The sequence below is a fragment of the Dasypus novemcinctus genome, chromosome 2 (genome assembly GCF_030445035.2).
Source record: "Dasypus novemcinctus isolate mDasNov1 chromosome 2, mDasNov1.1.hap2, whole genome shotgun sequence".
Classification (NCBI taxonomy): domain Eukaryota; kingdom Metazoa; phylum Chordata; class Mammalia; order Cingulata; family Dasypodidae; genus Dasypus; species Dasypus novemcinctus.
The window spans coordinates 27,029,220-27,044,500 of NC_080674.1; positions in this window are offsets into that span (position 1 = coordinate 27,029,220).

Below are 15,281 nucleotides of genomic sequence, written 5' to 3' on the forward strand. Positions count from 1 at the left end.
GAAACAAAAAAAATCCCAGGACAAGACAGCTTCACTGGTCAATTCTAACAAATTTTCAAATAAGAATTAACATCAATTAAACTCTTCCAAAAGTTTGAAGAAGAGGGACCACTGCCCAATTCATTTAACGAAGCCAGTGACACCAAAATAGCAAAGTTACTTCATGATATCACAAGAAAAGAAAATGACTGATCAATATCCCTTATGAATATAGATTAAAAATTCTCCAATAAGAGGGTGGAAACTGAATATGAATCATGCCTCACTGAAAGTGCAAGCATAAGCCCTAATGGGGTGATGACCACACTTTCCCCGTCTCTGGGGGTACAGCATCAACCTCTTTAGTACAGTGAGGTTGTGACAACATTCTCCCTAATCTCTGGTTTGTAGGCCCACCCCCTTCAGAACAGTGGGGTGACAATCTAACTCTCCCTAATCTATTGGGACAAGGTTCAGTCCCCTTAAAAGAGTGAGGTGGGGGCCTAACTCTCCCCCAAACCAGGGAATATGCTCCAACCTCTCTTTAGCCTGGGGCAACCAAACTATCCTTGAATGACCGGCTGAAAGAGCCACCCTCTTCAAAGACAAGGACAAACTCACCTTTTCAGCACACATGGCAAAGTTTCCTTTCTTGCCTGGAGAAGATGTTTTTATTCCAGACCTCAGCTTCTATGGTTTTCTTCTTGAAGTCATTTTTCCTTCAATATTTCCCCTTTCTGTCCATTTTAGTCCAGGCTGATAGTGATTTGTTCATACAGATCTCACAAAAAGCTTGTTGGTTATGCATGAATTTCAGAGTACAAGCCATCAGACAACAAGATTTTCCGCAAGTCCTTCCTAAATAACTGCATTTTCAATCCTGACCCACAGCTTCCAGGTTACATTAGGTCTTCACATGGGGCCCTATTCTCTGAGGGTTTATTCCCCAAAAGCTTGGAATTTCCCAAATCAACCTCTGTTTTTTTTTTGCCCAGCAGTTTAGGTCTTATTTTATCTTTCCTCTTGTATTTTTCTATAGGTTGCAAGCAGAAGCTAGGCCACGTTTTCCGTATTTATTTTGCAAATATCCACAGCTCATAATTTTCAAATTCTGTCTGCCATCTAAAAAGTCAATTTTGCCAAGTTCTCTGAAAATTTAAAATAAAGATCACCTTTCTACCAGTTTTCAATAATAGCTTCACCATTTCATTCTAAGGCCTCATCAGAAATAATTTAAGGGTCTATATTCCTACCAACAGTTTCTTCAAAACAATCTAAGCCTTTTCTTTTGAAGATCTTACAGTTCCTCCACACACACACACAAATACCCCTTACCTATTTATAAAACCATTCCTACATTTTTGGTTATTGCAGATGCATGACCCTATTCCTGGTACCAATTTCTGTATTATTAATAGTTTACCAAAGGGCTAATGATGAAAATTACCAAAATGAGTTGGCTTTTATAAAGGAGATTTATTTGGGATAACAGCTTACTGTTCCAAAGTCTCTCCTTGCTACACTAGTGTGGGCAAAATTGTTATTTTTCCTCTCAGAGCAAGATCAAATATGGATGCTTCCTTTATCTGTGTCTGTGTAGCTTTCTCTTCATGTCTTTTCTTAACAGACCCAGCAAGAAGTCAAAGAATCAACAGGAATCATGCCTCACTGATGTAGTCCAATCAAAAATCCTAAAGCAATCTTATCCAGGAATCTAATCAAATGGTTCTCAACTGGATTTAATATAATCAAAGAGTATCACATTCACAGGAATAGATTAGCTAAAAAGCATGATCTTTTTCTTTTGGGGATACATAAAATAATTTCAAACTACCAAGAACAAAATAAAAATTGGCAGACTCACAATAACAGAATTCATAATTAATTACCAAGCTACAGTATTCAAAACAATGTGTTACTGTTAGAAGAATACACACACACACACACACACACATAGACTAATGGAATAGAATGAAAATTTCAGAAATAAACTCCTACATCTCTAGCCCACTGATTTTTGGCAAAGGTGCCAAGTCTAGTCAATGCTGAAAGAATAGTTTCTTCAACCAGTGGTGCTGGGAGAACTGGGTATTCACATGCAAACAAATCAAGTGGGGCACTATCTCACTTTATATATAGAAATTAACACAAAATGGATCAATGACCTACATATCAGTGTGAAAACTATAAAACTCTTAGAAGAAAGTGGACAAATATCTTCAGGGCCTTTTTTTAAAGAATGGTTTCTGAGATTTTATACCAAAAGCACAGGCAACAAAAGAAATTTTAAAAAATTGGGCTTCACAAAATTAAAAACTTTTATGTATTAAAGAATATTATCAAGAAAGTAAAAATATAACCAACTGAATGAGAGAAGTATTTGGAACTTTATATCTTATAAAGCCTACTCAACAACAAAAAATCAAACTAATTGAAATATGAGCTAAGATATGAATAAATACTCATCCAGAAAAGAAAGACAAAGGTTCAATGAACAAACTTAAAGGTTCTCAGTATCATTAGCCATTAAGGAAATATGAATAAAGGGATACCATATCACACCAACTAGAACGGGCACTATTGTTTTGAAAAAGGAAAAGAACACATCTGTCAAGGATGCTGAGAACCACACTGTTGACAGGAAAGTAAAATACTGCCATAGTTGTTGAAAACAGTTTGGCAGGTCCTCAAAAAGTTAAATGAAGAACTGCCATATGACCCAACAATCCTATTTTTTGGTTTATATCCAAAATAATTGAAAACAAGGGAAACAAGGATGCAAAGAGATATTTGTACATTAAAGTTCACAGCAGAATTATTCACAGTAACCCAAAATTGGAAGCAACCTAAATGTTCATTAATGGATGAAGGAATACACAATATGTGGTATATATATGTAACTGAGGAGTATTCAGCCATAAAAGGGAATGAAGTTCTTGTACATTCTACGTCATGACCATTGGACAATTTGATGAATATATGTCTTGGGGAAGACCTGTTAGGATTTACACTGTTTGATGTACACTGCACTACCTGGACATGTATGTCCATCTCCCCCAATAGGGTTGGGAAGTTTTCAGCTTTTATTTCCTCTGAAGCACCTTTTGTCTCCTTCCTTTCTCTTCTACCTCTGGGATGCCTAAAATATGTATGTGTGTTTCATGTTGTCTTTCAAATCCCTAAGTCCCTGCTGGATATTTTCTACCCTTTTATCCATCTCTGTTCTACTATCTGTTTGCTAGATGTACTGTCTTCCACATCACTGATTCTTTCCTCTACTTGTTTGAATCTGCTGTTACGTGTTTCCCTTTGACATGTCATTCCTTTTATTCCATTTTCTTGCTGCTTTCTATGTCCCCTTGAAAAAAATTTAGGACCATAGGAAAGGAGAGAGATAGGAAAAGAAAAAGAATAGTTGTAATAATAATAGTAAAAAATACGACATGAAACTTGCAAGACATAGGAAAATGAATAATTAACATGAGTAAGAAGTACAGAGGAATAGGAATAAAGAAATGTAATAGAAACACTGAAAGGAGACACAGAATAGAGAAAAATATACAGAATGCATTGAAAGGCCAGAGTGATGGTAAGAGAGGAAAAGAAAAAAGAAAAGAGAGAGAGAAAAAATAGAAAAGCAAGGAAACAGAAAAAAGGAGAGAGAAATGAAAACAAGAAAAACTGAAGACCAAACAAAAGAGGTGCAATGACAGAACAATTACAGAAAACAGGAGATAGAAAGACCAAGGAAAGAAAAAAAAAAATTGCATTGGTAGAGAAAATTGGTAAGCAAAACAAAACAAAACAGAGAAACAAAGAAAGAGGAAACACAACAAACAAGAAACAAGACAGCAGCAATTCATTTTTAAAAAGGAGAATGATTAAAAAAAAAACAAAACAGAAATCAACATGGAAAAACTACCTTCCCTCTTAGACTAGTAAGGGTCTTCTCAGTCTGTGGTGTTCATCAATCAATCACCCTGCATACTGCCCTCTGCATGTTATGGACCAGGTTTTTGTGAGTAAAATACGGACAATAAAAAAAGGAACTATTCCTTTAAATAAAAAAAAAAAATCCAATAAACGCTAATACAAAGAGAATGTCTACTTTTTCCCTGTCATAGCATTTCAGCTGGATGCCTGTTAACTCAGTGGATAATTTCTCTAAGAAGAGCTGGGAATTGAACCAGGGAATATATCTAAGTAAGAAATTCTTCCACTGAACTAACCTGTTTCCTTAGGCTAGCTAGGCTTTGAGAAGACTATTCACCCCCTTTCCCTTGGGCAGGTTAGATTCTGGCAATTTGCTAGAGTCCTGCTGATTATGTGCCTGTCTTCCCTGACTCCTCTCTGATCTACTTCCTTTCTTTATCTGGGTAGCTGGGCATGACAGCCTGCCTGAAGAGACCTTCCTCCCCTCTCCCTGTCAAGTCAAGGTCCTTTCTGATATTTAAGGGGGATTTAACTGGAAAAATTCACCACAAAAAAAAACACTTTCTATCCCCCCAGAACCTTGTTCCTTCCTGGGAATCCACTGGGATCTGGGAGCCAGGATTTCTACGTATGCTATTGTCCTGAAGACAGGGTTTATGTGACCCTTCCAGCCACAGGGGCAAGCAATGCATGATTTTTCTTTGGCTTCTTTAACTTTCCATTACCCTCCTAGATAACTCAGAACACTTTCCCAGTCTATCTGTATCCAAAGCAGCTGGTAGGGAGGACATGTCTGCTCCCCTGTCAGTTAAATGTAATTTGGCAGGAGTTCTACCCTCACTTAATATCTCAGGGCTGAGAGAAGGGAGACCTTTCTGGTGGCTGGAAGGTTTAATAATTCACAATTCGTTGTTTTGGCTTCTTCATCTCTCTGTCCCTTACTCTCCTAAGTGTTGTGAAGCAATGTCTTATTCTGCTGTACCCCAAACAGGTATCTGTGGCAGCCTTTTACTCTTTCTCCATTGTTTTAGTGAAAGCTGAGCTTTACTTGCCTGATACAATAGCTATGTTCCCACAATTCATATATCATGTATTAACCTTGAGGAAATCATGCTGAGTCAAATAAATCAGACACAATTAAGTTAATATCTCCACAATTAGAAAAGAGAGAGAAGACTAAGAGATCATGGAAATGAAATAAAATACATGATCCTGAACTGGATCTAAATAATAGAGGAGAAAATTACCAAAAGGATATATTGGGGCAATTGACAAAATTGGAAAATAGACCATATGATTTATATTGGTGTTAAATTTCTGGAACTTGACAGTTGCATTTAATGAGGTTATGTGAGTGACTATCCTGGTCCATAGGATGTGAGACTGGAAGTCTCAAATGTTCAAAGAGCATGATATACACAACCTACTTCCAAATATTTAGAAAATAAATATGTGAAGGAAGGAAGAAAGGAAAGAAGTGAGGAAAGGGGAAGGGGGGGAGGAGGAGAGTGAGTGAGAGAGAGAGAGAGACAAAGAAAGACAGTGAAAGAGAGAGAGAGAGAGAGAGAGAGAGAGAGAGAGAGAGAGAGAGAGAGAGAGAGAGAGGGAGAGAGAGAGAGATAGAGAGGGAGGAAGAAAGAAACAAAGAAGCAAAGAAAGACAGAGAGAAAGAGAAAGAAAGAAAGAAAGAAAGAAAGAAAGAAAGAAAGAAAGAAAGAAAGAAAGAAAGAAAGAAAGAAAGAAAGAAAGAAAGAAAGAAAGAAAGAAAGAAAGAGAAAGGCTAATATAATTACATGACAAAAGTGGCCAATTGTTAAAAGTTGATAAATTTGGGTAATTAGGTAGGGGATTTATTGAAGTTTTCTATATTGATTTGGTATTTTAAAAAGTAAAAATTATATATTCTAAAGGTCAACTTGAAAGCAATGGATATTTGCAGAAAACTGGAAAACTGACACCTTATAAAATTAGAATGATTTATATTTTATTTACAAAATAAATAAATACAAAATAAAATAAAACAGAGAGCTTGGTATAAAACTTTACAAAGGTAGGAAAATAGAAGAAAATTCTGATAAATCTCACAAAATAATATTAGTAGTGAAATCACTTCACACATATTTCCAGAAAGAATGCATTGCTGAATCAAAATTAGTAACTGACACTTAAGCTGTAGCAATATTTTATATTTGAAATGGTGATAATTTAATTCACTATGATTATACAATTTTCTTATTATATAGGTAATTATGAAGTGTAATATTTTGATGAAATTTAAAAATAAAGAAAAGCTCACAGAAATCATTGCATATTTCTGTAAAAAAGAGATTTATGGATAATTAATTGTTCCCTAAATTTCAATTGATATGCTTAAGAGCCACCTTTAGTGTCAAACATCACATCTCTAAAATTGTTTCTGTTATGAACAATTGCTATGTTAGACACAGCTCTCTGAGCTCAGAGACACTTGAAACTATCCCACATTGACCTCACCTCCAGGCTCTTGCTTTTCCCTTTAGTCTTATTTAAGGTCTAGAGAAGCTTCTCAACCAGTACAGTACAACCTGGAAACCAGGAAAGTTATTGTATCCAGGCAATACTCAACCAGTGGAGGATTGGAGCCAGTAAATGAAAAGTCTAACACCCCGATCCTTATGATGGGCAGTTCTCAGAGGCATTCTTTATGCTTTCAAGAGATCCCAAAGAATTGGACTCTTCTTTCCAGAACAGAAATCTCAACAATACATCCATATATTAGTTTGTGGTTTTTTTTTTTTTTGTCTTTTCTCACACTCCATGTAGCAGTTTGGTATTGTTTATGAATTCCAAAAATAGGTATTGGATTATGTTTGTAAACTGTTCTCTTCCTCTGGGCCTCTTGGATTGTGTTAGATTTAGAAGTTTCACTTTTTATTAATTAAATTATGATTAAAACCTTGATTTGGCCACATCGGTAGGATGTTGAGTCCCCTTGGTGGATGGGGACTCACAGAGAAAATGACAAGGCAGAGTACAGAGTTTGAGTTTTTTGATTCTGCGGTCCTGGGAAGTAAATACACAGTAGAACACTGGAATAGAGACAGTGCCATAGACAGAGCAGAGGCACCTGGAAGAGGAAAAACCTTATAGCCTACAGCTGCAGCTATGCCCAAAGAGAAATGAGCCCTGAGAGAGAGATGAGCCCTATGCCAGCCTGCAGCTGAGATTGGAAGAAGCTGGGACCACCAAGGCTTAAGAGGAAGAGAAAGGCTGAACCCTCACAGATATCACCTGCCATCTTGCTCACCACGTGGCAAAAGACTTTGGGTGAGAAAATATCTCTTGTGGTACCTTGAGTTGGACTCTTTAGGGCCTGTTAACTGTAAGCTTCTACCCTAAATAAATACCATTTACAAAACCCAATTGGTTTCTGGTACTTTGCATTAGCACCCTTTTGGCTGACTAATACACTCCCTGTTCCCTCATTCCTATTTATGTTCACCTCCCAAGTTCAAATAATTAAATAATATGGATCTTCGCTCTGCATCCAATTCTTTGCCTCATCTTTTACTTTCAGAGAAACCAAAATGAAGACAATTGAAATCAGAGCGGTCCTAAATAAGAATTCTAGAATTGGGTCTTTTGCTGGCCAGTTGGCAATATGGTCCCAATTATTGTAGATTTACTGGGTGGTGATGCCTCCTATGATATAGACTTGAACCTGCTCAGACTGTCATTTTAAGTAATATAGAATGAAGCATAGGTGAAAGAAAAAAAAAAGATTTGAGTTCTGTAGTACTCATAGAAGTCTAATAGTATGGCAGCAATTGTAATTATTAATACCACAGACTTGGCTGGCTTTTGTCAGCTACCGTAAAGGACTAGAAGAAAACAAATGATAGATTCAGGACATCAAACTATCAACTCCAGGTATATGACTACCCATAATGTCTCTATGACAGTGTTTACAGAGTCCTTCATCTCTTGATGTCAGAATGCAGTTTACTAAATTAGGCATGCAATTTAATCTTAAGACTGGCAGAATTGCAAAGGGGAGTGTAAGCCCAGTTTCAACATGACTCCTCTGCTAAAATAAGGGATCTGCTAGAAAAGAGTATGGCCTTAGACATCAGATAGGAATGTTAGGAAGGATGTACCTATGAACCTAGAATCCTTCTATTCTCTTAAAACATCCAGGTCAACAAAAGCAAAACCCTCTCTCTTACTGGAGGAGAGCAGCAGCCTCCCATTGCCTGGAGATATTAGAAAAAATTTGCCTGAGGAGGATTATTCTTGAGATGATGCTTGACCTCTTCAAGTCCTGGCCATATGCCCAATGCCTCCAGACCAACATCAAGGTTCACCTTACTCCCTGAAAGATTATAAGGCCTGACTATAACTCATTGTCAAGAACCCAGAAAACACACGTGGGAGTGAGAGATTTTGACCAGAAGCGAGAGGAAGAATTTTGGTAGCCACTTTTCCATGACTCTAGGTTTAGATTTCTGACAAGGAGTCTTGGAGAGGATTAAAAATGTTATTGCTGAGATGGTGTCTTGAATCTGGAACACAGCATTGGTCTTTAGCAGATGAGGAAGAGATGCTGGCATTATGTCACCAAAGCTATTAGAATTTACTATTGATGGAGACACCCAATAGCTCAGTGACGTTCATCATGATTAGGCCACAGTTTGAGAGCATGAAATGTTGCTGTGAAACTGATAGGAGGACAATAGGATTCTGAAATACCTGAAGCTAAGTGAAAAACACTTAATCCTCAGAAGTAAGGTAGATGTAGTGAAGATATTGAATAGCAATTTCAAAGTTGCAAGCAGAATTCCTTTCCTGCAATGATATGTTGTGATATATGATAAACTATGATTTTCCTAGGGGTCATATAGGTAGATAATCAAATGAGGTGTATAGCCAAAACAAATCACAAGCTGGCAAGCAAAAGATCGACAAATTTGCTGTAATAAAAAATCAAAATTTCTCACATACTTTTCTAGTCTGTGCTGGTTCTCTGAATCAGAGTCCATCCATTGAAGTGGAGGCTGCATCACTTTGAAGAAGGACTCTACAAAGACACCACATATGTAAATAATGAAAATGAAGCAAGTCCTTCCTAAAGGACCAGTTGACCATTTACTATGACTATGCATTAGGGAAAGGAGATGATTTCAGAACTTTTGAGGGCTGGTGGATTTGAGGTTTGCACTTATAATGATGTAAGCATATTCAAATTTCTTCCCCAGTTAAACTGATGGTTTATGAGGGACAGACACTTAGAGTACTCTTGTTTTAAATTGGATTCCAGTCTATGTTTATCATCACAGAATTTGAGTGCATAATTAGAATGGATATATGACTAGCTTTTAGAAACTGCACATCGGTTTCCAGTTTGAGCAGTGAGAGTCATTACAGTACAAATTTCCAAAATTAATACTAAATTTTCCCCCTCCCTAGCCAAGACAATAAATCTTGAAGAATACTCTATCATAGAATGAGATTGCAAAGATTAAGACTATCCTCAATTAACTAATGAATCAGAATTGTGGGTCCCATCATTTCTTTGTTCAATTCACCTGTAGGATGCCAGTTTAAAAAAAAAAAAAAAAAGGTTGATCCAGGATGGATGAGAGTGCAATATTATATACTAAACTGAGAAGGAACCCATTTTTGATGGTTGTACTTGGTATTACATCTTCATTGAAACAGATCAATTTTGGCATTTACTATGTGGAAATAGTATGAAGAATCCATTCTTTTCAATCTCTAGCAATAAAAAAGAGCAAATAGAGTTTGTATTTATGTGAAAATATAGAACATACATTTTCTCTCATGTCACAGGTCTATGTTAATTTAACTGATCTGTGACAGAGCATATTCCAAAGGGACCGAGATCATTTTTACATTCCAAAGAACCTCTGAAGGTCCACTATACTGATGGTGTTGTATTAATTTAACCTGCTGAATAGAAAGTGCAAGTGAATGGATGCCTTCGCAAGGTACACTCCTGACATAGATGAGAGAAATAAAAACCTAGGTTTCAAAGACCTGTAATGTGCTGGAACATCCCTTCTAGAGTAAAAGTCATATTTTGTGTCTTGACTATCCCACCACTAAGCAATGGGTGCATCATTTTGTAAAAATCTTTGGCTTTTAGAACCAGTATGTATGGCTTTTGGGAATTCTGTTAGGAGTCATTTATTGAGAAACTTAGAAGACTGGATTTTTAAGTGGACTCCAGTAGATGAGATTACAAGCTGTCCTACTTCTCAGGTCATCTGATTGTGCTAGAGATACCCACGAAAATCAAGGCTCCTATGTGGAATCTCCACTTGGAAAGTTGCAGCACAAACAAGAAGGGTTATGGAGCAAGGCAATGCCTTCTGCAATAGAAAACGGCTTTCTATTGGTATTCTGTTTTGAAAGTGAAATAAGACCTTAGTGGAGACTGTTTATTGGATCTTAAAACAAAAATGGATTATGTGACAAGAGCTCCCGTCATGCACTAAAAATTGTTAGATCCACAAAGGAATTAGGTCATTTTCACAGTATTAATATACCCCATAATTAAAATAATAATTTTGGGATCTTGTCATAGCATATACAGAGGGGAAAAGTACCTCAGACCTTCATGTTATCTACCTTTGTTGCAATGACATCTGTTCTTTAACTCATACCTATGGCACATGGAAGTTTACTCATAATTAACTGATGAAGAAGGACTTGTCATATCTGCTTCATGGATGGGTTGATTGAATATGTTAGTTCTCACTGAAAAGAGGACTATCTTTGCACACAACCAAAATGAGAGATGACCCTAAATAGTTTTGGTGATGGAGAAATTCTCCCATTTGGCTGAGTTATGAGCACCTCATTTGGCTGTCCATTATGGGATGATGATGCAGAGACCTAGAAAGATTAATACTGAAAGATTGAGAAAAGACCTGATATATGAGGTGAGTCTAAATTATACAGCTCTTTGGTTTTCATTTATTTTAATGTTTTCCAGATATTATGCATAATGCTTACCATCAGGTAGGACTCACTATTAGGTGAGATACTCACAGAGTGGTTTTTCCAGGGAGTACCAGTCAGCCTCTGCCCTCAGTCACCTTAGTGCTTGTGCAGTGGACCCACAGATATATAAACCATGGTATCAGAGGTGGAACTATATGAGAGCATAACACCATGAGATACCTTTCTCAGGAATGATCTATCTACATCTGATGCTAAATGCCCAACTTTCCATAGTAGAAACCATGACTAAGCCTTTTATATTGTTCTATTCCTTATAGGAGAGCAGTCAAATACTTCATGAGGAGTCAATTTTGGGACCCTTTCAATATTGGAAGGGCAGTGATTCATCATTATTGAAATTCCTATTCCAGAAATGGATTTATGTTACTTGTTCATAGTGCTTTTGCTAGCACCATGATCTGAGAGATTCCTGAATTCTGGCTTTTCTTCAAAATAGCCCACATAACATCACTTTGGATCAAGTAATGCAGTTTATGGTAGAAGAGATGTGCAAAAGGGCATATGACCATATGATTCACAGTGGATGATGGAATTGTATGTTAGATGATTAGCTCAGAGAAGACACACTGCAGTATTAAAATGACAGTCTCCAGAATATAGTATATATCCTGAACAAACAACAGATAGTAAGCACACAAAATTTGAGAAACCAAGGAGTGCATGTAAGAATGGCAGTCTTAGCATTATGTCATGACAGCAGAACAGGATCAAGTAAAGGAAATACTATACTGGAAGAGAAAATTGATCATTATTTTAAAGGTGATCAATTTTGTCTAGTGATGATATTATGAAATCATAGCAGGGGATTATGTCTGGAATTCAGGAAATTAACTACTGAGTTTGTTGGGGTTTGATGCTAAGAAGGAATAGGTGATTATAGCATCAACATTTTGACAAGATCAAGGCAACAGGAAACCCAGGATTGCCTATGTGCAAGCTACATGAGTACAAAAACTGCAGTCAGTGCCAGAGAAAAGAGATGAACAGAATATCAATTTACTTTGCAAGACCAGTTACAATAGCAGATATTGTTGCTCATTCCCCTAATATTTTTGTATTTTTAGTGACCAGAGCCAGTCATCAGTTTAAATATATTAGTGACATAATGGAACTCAATGTGTGCAAGAGCAGAGTTAAAGAGAGCTCACGTTCATGATCCTCAATCTCACATCCTCTTTGGCCCAATTATTTTTTAAATTCTTAGTATGTATTTGAATTCTTTTATTTTAATTCTTAGTATTAAAACTCTAGCTCAGTCGTCAGATTTTTCTCTTGCATTTATGTGAAAAACTCTATTGGTAGATACACTCTCTAACATGCATATGTATACTGTAATGTATTTATGTATAAGCAGGAGCATATTTCAATCTTATTTTTAATTTTTTTTATTTTTATGTTTTAATTAGTGAAGTTGTAGGTTTACAGAAAATCATATGAAAGTTTTCATATACCATCCCCCATTATTAGCACTTTACATTAGTGTGGTATCTTTGTTACAACTGATGAAAAAATATTATTTTTTTAAAATGTACTATTAACTATAATCCATTGTTTACACTAGGGTTCACTGTATTGTACAGTCCTATGTTTTATCTTTTAATTTTTATTCTAGTAACATATAAATGACATATTAAGATTCTAACTCAATGAGTTTGTTTTTTTTTAAATCTAGTGTTTCATAATATTCTCAAATTTCATTAAGATCATCTAATATTTGTCCTTTTGTGTCTGGCTTATTTCACTCAACTTATGCCTTTGATGTGCATCCATGTTGTCACATGTATCAGGAATTCATTCCTTTCTGATGTTGAATAATTATTTGATTGTACGTAAATTCCACATTTTGTTTATTCATCTGTTAATGGGCACTTTGATTGCTTCCATCTTTGCCAATTTTGAATAATGTCACTATAAACACCAGTGTGCAAATATCTGTTTGGGTCCTTGCTTTCAATTCTTTTGGGTATGTACTTAGTAATGGAATTGCTGGGTCGTATGATAGTTCTATGCTTGTCTTTCTGAGGAATTCCAAAACTGCCTTCTAAAGTAGTGGTACCAGTTTACATTACCACCAGCAATGAATGAATGTTCCTGTTTCTCCACATCTTCTCCAAAATTGATGAGTTTAAATCTATATTTGTTTCCTGAATTTAAACCAAAAAATACTCCCTTATTTTTATCTTCAGGATCTTTCCCAGGAAACCCAGAGAAAGAGAGAGCAAGAGTGACATAGTGGTAGAGTATGCAGTCCACAATAAAGGAGAGTTAATGCCCTCAAGAGGCAGTACACAGAAACTAGAAGGTAGAAACCAGTGATAAGTGGCCCAGACTCTGCCTTTGGATTCCTAACAGAATCATGCTTTCATTGCTTAAAACCAGTGACCTCAATAACACAACTTTACATGAGTTTGTCATCCTAACTTATCTCACTCTATCTGCTCCCTCATTCCAGCTATGGGAGAATATATTCTAATCAGTTAATCTAAATCTAAATCTGTCTTTTGAAGGAAGGCATGTTAATATATTAGTGAGATACTGGAATATTTCCTTTGCATAAAGAGTACCTGGCATATAGCAGGCCTTCATTAAATATGTATTGAATAAATTGAGGTTATGTAATTAAATAAAAGCTAAAAAGTTACTTAATGATCAAATACCAAGAGCATTCCAATTTATTTCAGAAATATGGCAGATATGCTACTGTCATCATTATTTTGCAAAATTATTCTGAAATTTTCAGAAACAGCATTTTAAAAAAATCTAATGTTTTAGTTACCTATTGTGTAACAAATCACTCAAAAACTGAGTATCTTAAAATGAAATAATTTATTATTTCCCATAATTCTGTAATCTTTGCTTACCACAACTGGGTTCTGTTTCTCATTACATCTGCAAAGATTGGAACAGCCAACATGATTTCTTCAGTCAGATCTGGTGCCTCCAATGGAATGGGTGGGACAGTTGAGTGTTAATCAGCTCAATGTCTCTCCCTCTCTCTTTCTCTCACTTTTGCCCTTGTTCTCACTCTTATTCTCTCTCTTTTTCTCTCTTCTTCCACTCGCTGACATATCCATGTTGCTAGCTTGTGTTAACTCACAGCATGGTGAGCTTAGGGCAGTCAGACTTCTGGCAATTGATTTTCAGAATGCAGAAAGGAAAAGATTCTTGATGTGAGGAGAGCCACAAACATACAAGCAAGAAAGTAATTGATGCCAAACATCTTTGAAGACTATTTGCAATAATTATGAAGGCCAGAGTATTGGAAAAATGAACATTATTTTTTACTTCTCAGAAAATAAGATAAAGAAATAGAAAACTAGAAAAACAAATATTTATATAGTGGCTGGGTAAATAATTTATATTAAAATTATGAATGTGCTTAATAAATATAAAAGTAGATGGAAAATATAATTGAATTTGAATTTGGGTTAGAGATGATAGATTAAACACAACTTTTAATTCCATTTGTCTTGTAACTGAAATGATAAATATAAAAAGTGCTACAGGAATCATGTTTCTAAAATCTGTGGCATAGAAGTATGAGACAGCAGTAGAGCAAAGATGCTGATAACCTTCTGAGAAAAGTTTAATCAAGTTGATTAGATAAACCAATGCAGGCAAGCCCATACCAGAGAAGTTCACAGTGTTTTGAGAGTTCTATTTCTCAAGTTTTGAGCACTATGGAGGATAAGAAGAGAAAGAAATCTTCTAAAATTGGTCAATACTGGAAGAGTGGGATAAAATTAGGTAGAAGAAAGGTGATAAGGGGTATTGTTAGGGAACATTAGAAAACTCCAGGAAGGCCAGTGGAGAAAATAAAAGAAATGTGAGCAAGAGTTGTGAAGATAGAAATAAAGAAAAATATTGAAGTGATCATTTGAGGGACAATTTTTTTTTAGGGTTTTTGTTGGTTGATTAGGTATAAAGTGTGAGAAAAAAGCAGTGAATTGGACTCTGATTTTGGCAATTTAGTGATTAGGTGGCACACAACATAGTGGGCAAGATGGCAGGATGAGCAAATTTGGAGAAGGAACTTTAAAACATGGTCTTACAATGCAACCAAATCCTTGTAGTAAAGTTAAGGTGAAATATATATTTCTGAACCTGAGAAAAGAAAATCTAGAATGCTGATAAAAATTGAGAGTCATATGCTGTGTTAGTCAGGGTTCACTAGAAAAATAGAATCAATAAGAGGTATTTTTCCCTAGTAAGAGATTTTATCAGTCTCTCACATGACCACGGTGATATACAATTCCAGGTTCTGCAGACAGACTGCAACCAGGGATTCCAATGAAAGTCCAAATCAGTTCTTGATGAGTTCTGGGAGATGTTGGCTGTCCAAA